Source organism: Cupressus sempervirens, chromosome 7 (genome assembly GCF_028749045.1).
Source record: "Cupressus sempervirens isolate cs-2001-9-10 chromosome 7, ASM2874904v1, whole genome shotgun sequence".
Classification (NCBI taxonomy): domain Eukaryota; kingdom Viridiplantae; phylum Streptophyta; class Pinopsida; order Cupressales; family Cupressaceae; genus Cupressus; species Cupressus sempervirens.
In genome coordinates this window covers 238,512,359-238,519,356 of record NC_143124.1, presented here as the reverse complement: position 1 = coordinate 238,519,356, position 6,998 = coordinate 238,512,359, and the positions used below count along the sequence as shown (strand labels likewise).

The following is a 6,998-nucleotide window of genomic DNA, read 5'->3' as shown; positions in this document are numbered from 1 at the left end:
AGGATCCAATAGTCATATACTATGATAAAACCAGTGCAATCAATATATAAAAAAATATAGTGATGGATACCAAAACAAAACACATTGCTATAAAATATCACTTTTAAAGAGAATTGTTCTAGGATAAAGAAGTTATGCAGGAGCTTTTAGTAGTTTTTTAAAAACTTTTAATGTTTTTCTTAATTTTTAGAAAGTTGTTTTTTATTAATAACCTCAAAATATTACTTTCAATTTTGAATGTTAGTTGGCAGTTCATCTTATCTTAGTTTTAAGAAGCTTCACGAAAAAATCAGATTTTTTTGAGTTGTTTTTAAAAATTACCAAAAATGGCAAAAAAATGTTTTTTAAAAAAATGTTTTTTTTTAAAATGCCAAAAATGGAATTTTGAGTTTTAATATTTATTTTTGTGTTCTTTCTATCTTATGTTTATGTTAATTGTTTAAGGAGTTTTGGCTGCATCATCTGGTATCAGAGCACAAAAGGTCTTGGAAAAGGAGATTTTTGTGGTTGTGTGGTTTCTAGTTTATCTTTATTTAGGTTGAGAAGAGGAACTAGTTTCCAAAAATCAAGGTCAAAAAGAAAATATTTAGTTGTGACAAAGGATGAACTCATTTGAAGAGCTAGATTTGTTGATGACATATTTGCATAAGAGGAAAGAAGAAAATAAAATAAATGAGAAAGCGAGAAAGAGGAACAAGGAAGAGACAAGGAAATTACAGTTGAAAGAAATGGTAAGAAAATTAAAAGAAAGTTGGCAGCAATTAAGAAAGCTAATGGAATTAGAAATGCAAAAATGGTACCTACCAGTCAAGAAGAAGATCACATGGCTTGTTAAAAAGATTTTTCAGAAGAGGAAAATGTAGGAAAGGAAAAATAAAATATTGCAAAAGGAAGAGGTAGAAAATGAAATAGAAAGTATACCTATGATTGTTTCGACATCAAGTACCAAAGAAGACATGGTAAACATAGCCATAAAAAGAGTTTTCCTATCATTCTAAAGTATTTGAACCTTATGTTCAGAATGAGAAAGTGGAACTGCATATTTATAAGAAGGTTTCTAATGATGATGGTTTAGATTTGTTTTTTAATATGGAATATATATATTTTGAAGGATGTTATAAAAATTGTGGTAATGGAGAATATGTTGATATATTATGTGTTGAAGACATAAATGATTATGGTGCAAAAGCTTATACAGAAGAAATGGAATTTTGGATTTTAAAGGATGAGAAGATATTGAGTAGAATATGGATTAATAAAAATAAGAGGAAGAGGGATCCAGTGATAAATGCAAAGATGACTGAAAAAATGTCAAAAAATTGAAAGACTAGGAAGAAGGAATAAACTTGCATTCCTCTGCGTCAATAAAATCAATGTTTGATACAATGGATTAAAAATTTCTAGAAAAGAAGCTATAAACATTCAAAAACCAACTTGTAGGAGCTACGTTCTTTCAACCAGAGGAGAATTATGCAAGAGCTTTTAGTGGCTTTCTAAGCACAAGCTTTTAGTGGTTTTTTTAAAGCTTTTATTGTTTTTCTTAGTTTTTAGAAAGTTTCTTTTTATTAATAACCTCAACATATTACTTTCAATTTTGAATGTTAGTTGGCAGTTCATCTTATCTCAGTTTTAGGAAGCTTCACGAAAAAAATCAGCTTTTTTTGAGTTGTTTTTAAAAATTACCAAAAATGGCAAAAAAAATGTTTTATAAAAAAAAATTGCAAAAAATGGTAATTTTGGATTTGTATTTAAAATTGTAATTTATCTCATTGTAAGGGGAGAAGGATTTGGAAGAATAATAGAGAAGAATTTTGAGTTTTAATATTTATTTTTGTGTTCTTTCTATCTTATGTTTCTGTTAATTGTTTAAGGAATTTTGGCTACATCAAGAGTAAGATTGGAATATGTAAATACAAAAGAATAGATTGTAGATATATTTACCAAGCCATTACCTAAGGATGCATTTCTGTATCTAAGGGGTAAGTAGGGTTCATTCCGTTATCTGAAGCTCACTAAATAAACTTTAGTGATGCATTAACCAAGAGCAAGTTGAAGATCAATCAATTGGTGTAGAATCTACAAGGGCATATTAAAAATGAATCAATACTTATGGTACATTGATATTAAGAGAGTTTTTGTCTTTGGCATGTCTTGTCAAAGAGGGAGAAGTTTATTGTCGTATCTCATAAAAAAATTATCATTCGAAAGAAGGAAAGTTTACTGTAAGAGGGAGAAGTTTGCTATCATAGAAAATTTATGAAGAATTACCTATGAATAAACTTGGAAGAAGCTATTACTGATAGAGGGAGATCTCATGAATAAAACTAAGGATATGTTTCTTACTTTATTCCTGTTCAAAAATTTCATTGTGTTGTGACATGTTGTGTTGCCATCAATGACAAAGAGGGAGATTGTTGGATACAATTGATTAATTGTATATTGTATTTGATGTTATACAAATATCATATCATTACCAGTTAGTGTATGCCAAGCTAACTAGGGCAATGAAGATAGTTTTCTGTGTCTACCGAGTGTTCCTCTATTTTCCTAGTTTAAAAGGCATTGTCTACCAAGTTCACTCGGGCTTTAAGGAAAGTATGCAAAAGATGAGTATTAACCAAGATCACTTAGTTAATGAAGAAAAGTTAGATGGAACTAGTGTTAACTAAGCTCACTCAATTTCTAAAGTATCTTTGCAAGTTTGCAATGTTAATTGAGCTTCTATTGGTTAACACAGGAAATCATTTTCGAGTTAGTATCTATCGAGCTGGGTTGGTTAATGAAGGATTTTCTTGTTTTGGCATAATAAGCTTAATTTATTTTTTTATTGGTTCTAGTTGACTATGATGATGACTATTAGTTATTCTAAGTTTAATATGAGCTGACTTGACAATATGAAAGATATAAGTATAAGGTCAAGTTTTGGATTTAAAAAGTGTGTGAAGATGTGATTAATGTATTGAAGATTTAATGATGATGAAAGGAAGAAAATTTGAAGGATAAACAAAATATCTTTGTGGAGCAAAAAAGCTATATTCAATTAGGAAGGATCAAGTACAAGCCATAACAGATATCTGTAATCAACAAAAAAGTTGCATTCAAATCAGGTCATCTCATTTTTACTCTATAACCATTGTAGCAGTGATCTAAATCTCTTAACAAAGTTTTCTTAATAGCTATATATAAATCCTCTAACAAGGTGGCAGTTCTATTGAATTTTCTTAAGAGGGTGAATAAATTCTTTAACAAGGTCACACCTAATAGTGTGTTTTGTAACCTTTAACAAGGTTGGCTCCTAATAGCCCGGCTCACTTTAGAAGAGTGACAATAATAACTAGTTACAATTGGTGGTTTTTCCCAAATTGGGTTTCCACATCAAATCCTGGGGTCAAATGTGTTCATGCTATTTTCTTTTATGTGTTTGCAACTATGTTAAAGTAAGGGTAATCTCAGATAACATATAAAGATTTGCATAATTAAAACTTTTTTGAGTTACAACATTTTATGTGTGTTTACCAAGCATCGGCAGTATTCAGTTTCACCCTTCCCCTCTTAGTTACTCCTCTTATATTTCCAACACTTCATTATTCCATCAAGTCTAGAAATCTTTCTTCTTATGCCCTAGCTTTCCATAAATTACTAGCAATCTCTTGGTTCTCTAGATTGAGACCTCTTTCCCTTTGACTTTGTTGTTGATTTCCCATGATTTCTAGGATTATTTCCTCTCTTAGTCATTCTACTTTCTACATTCAAAGAAATTCCTAATGTAAATCCACTTGAGGTTTTCCTATGAGTTTCCTTACTTAAAATAACACCATTCACATAATCATATTTTAGGGTATTATATTCAGAAATAGAATTACTCACAACCATTACCAAGCCATTCCAACTTTCAAGAAAATAACACAAGATCAAGAGAGCCCTAATTTCTTCATCAAATTTAATATTTACAAAAGATAACTAACTAGTAATAGTATTAAATACATTTAAATGACCCACAACAGATCCACTTTCTACCATCTTCATATTAAATAAACACTTCATGAAAAATACCTTGTTTAAAGCAAAGGGCTTTTGATATAGTGTCATTAGGGTTTGCATCAACTCTTCCATCATCTCTGCTTTTGTAATGTTAAATGTCATTGATGGTGCTAAGCATGCTCAAATGCTTTCAAGTTCCTTTCTATCTAAAATCTCCTAGTCCTCATCTATGATAGTTCCCTATTTCTTGGATTTTCCTTCCAAAGGCTTATGTAAGTCCTTCTAATAAAGAGATCACTCCATTTGAATTTTTCATAACTAAAATTTCTACCCATTAAACTTGTCAAGTTTTAGCTTACCCTCATCTTCCATTGCTCCCACTCAACCATGAGACTTTTTTGTAGTGGATAGTTGAAAAATAACCTCATTCTGATACCACTTGTTAGGATTAACTATAGGAAAAAATAACAATTACATCCAAATATAACCAATATCATAAAATAATAAATCACATAGAATAAAACACAAGACACAAAGATTTAGTGTGGCTCACCCAAACCCTAGGCTACATCCACTAAAAAATAAGTCCAATATTATTATGATCCAGTGATTACAACCTAATCACAATCCATAATCCCTTACATTTCAATACCACCACAAGAAGCAATTTTTGCATTGCACATTATGAAATCTATAACCTTAACCCTTTTTATACAATATTTTTTCCACTTTAAGGTTATAATTACCTACAACATGTCAGCCCACAATTCTTGATAAAATAGGGCCCGATTTCTTTTCTAACGATTGAGATTCTAATGGAATTTTTTAAAGTTTTATAATAAGGCTCACTCCTAACAGGGTGATTGAAATCCATTAACAAGGTCACATTTAACAATGTGGCTTGTAACCTTTAATAGGACATCACTTTAGAAGAGTAAAAATTGGTGGCAAGTTACTGGTAGCTTTTAACAAATTGGGTTTCCACATAAAATCCTTGTGTCAAATTGTGTGAATGAGTTTTTGGTATTTCATGCTTGCATTTATACAAAATTAATTTGACCTAGGATAGTGACCTACTAAGTGAAGGTATTATTTTTTTCTAATGGATGCATGCATGATATGGTTTTATGGATATAAATTTGTTAAGTATTAAAAAGTTTTATTAGTATATTTGGACATTAGATAACTTATTCATCCCCCCTCTCAGTTATTTTAAAGAATTACAACATCCTACCCAAAACATGTTATCATTACCACTTCTCAAAACTATTATAACAAATTCACTCATAAAATTTCTCATAAGTGCCATAAAATTAAAAATCTTCAGTTTTCCCAAATGTTCAAATGCTAGTTTCAATAATTTATCATCATGAGAAAATATTTCTAAATATGACTAAATGACATGGATATAGTGACCAATAAAACCCCAACACTTCTTTTTCAAATCTAATAAAAAAACATCAAACTTGCATCTATTCAACCCAAGGAAAGTTGAGTTAATCCAATCAAACTACCTCTAGAGTAAACCCCTTCCCCTAAACTGATCTTATTGTATTCATCTACAATTTGGTCTAGGAATTAGTTTGTGAATTGAAAACCTCCACCACCATATTGTTATTGTTTCCAACCTTTAGAGTTATTCCAATGACTAAGATGCAAACCCTTGTGGAGTCATCAAAGGACAATCAAATGAAATCATAACATCGAAGTTGATTAGGAGGGGGGAGCTCTTCCCATGTTTTTCTGATAGGATTGCGAACAAAGTGGGAGTTTTTTCTTTGGAAAAATAGAGCACACTCTTGTAGGGAGTAACATTATTGATGAAGTCAAGTGCCAAAAATTCTAAGAAGAGTTGATATACATGGGAATTGTGTCCTAATTGAAGAAGATATAAATTGTTGTTGAGAGTGCTTATCTAGTGTGAAGGACAGAGACATCCAATAAAAAAAGAGGGGGTAGAATAGGGAATTATTGAAGCTATTATCCTTTTGAAGGTCTTGGATGGAGAGAGAAGAAAATTCCATTGTTTACAAGCTGTTCTAAACTTCATTATCACCAAAGTGGGCAGCTTGGCTAAAATAATTATTAGTATTTCTTCTGGTAGCCTGCACCATATATCAGAATTCATCCTTATCTTCTAGTTGATTGAAATTTATCTTTCTCAAATTTGTACCTCTCATATTCAACTTCATTTAGAAGAAATAGGTTTCTGGTTGATTCTCCCATTTTTATCTCATTCTAGAGAAAAGACAAAGAGCCTCAGGAATTGATTTCAGCCAATTCCATCATATGAAGCTTGTACGCTAAGATAGCTTATAAGAATGAGATGTAATTTGAAGAAATATCTATCGATCTAAAGTGTCATATTTGTTGACTCTAATTAACAAGACCTAAGCCAAAACAAAGAACGAGTACCATATTTAACAATGCCATTTCTTGGGTATGAAATGACATTTTAAGATAAATGCTTGGAACAAATGTACCTTCAAGATTGTCTATTTGAATTGGGACACAAATATCCTCCCTACAAATTGTACTATTGACTAAATGTCAAAAAAGGAAAATATTTGTGATTGTTAAAAAAATTGATCTATATATTTTGTGATTTGAAAAAGAATCATGTTTGACTTTTTTGTCTTTGGTAAAATTTGTTTGAAGATTAGTTAGTACCTTTAAATTGCTTGCACAATCTTCTTTCTGGCACAAGGAAATTTAAAAAGACTTGAGGTTGAGCGAGTTCATACGTTGAACATTGTGGAGGGGGATCTCATTAGTAGGGGATTAGTCTCATGCTATTTATGACATTTATCTAATATGGAGTATTGGATGCTAGGTTAGATTGGGGAATGTCTCCTCAATAACCATGGTCATTTCCCTTATATAATAGGGTGCTATGGAAGTTAAAGTACATACTATCTAAAATATGTTTGATGGTTGAGTTGAACACCTATTATAAGATTTTTAAATATATCTATTAACATCCTATTAAGTTGTGGCTATCATGTTTGTTTCAATCA

General features: G+C 30.7%; 1 pseudogene; it reads right to left on the bottom strand.

The window, feature by feature from the left end:
- Positions 1–5,374: 5,374 nt before the first annotated feature.
- Positions 5,375–6,109, bottom strand: LOC149546389 (uncharacterized; annotated as a pseudogene).
- Between the last annotated feature and the right edge of the window lie 889 nt (positions 6,110–6,998).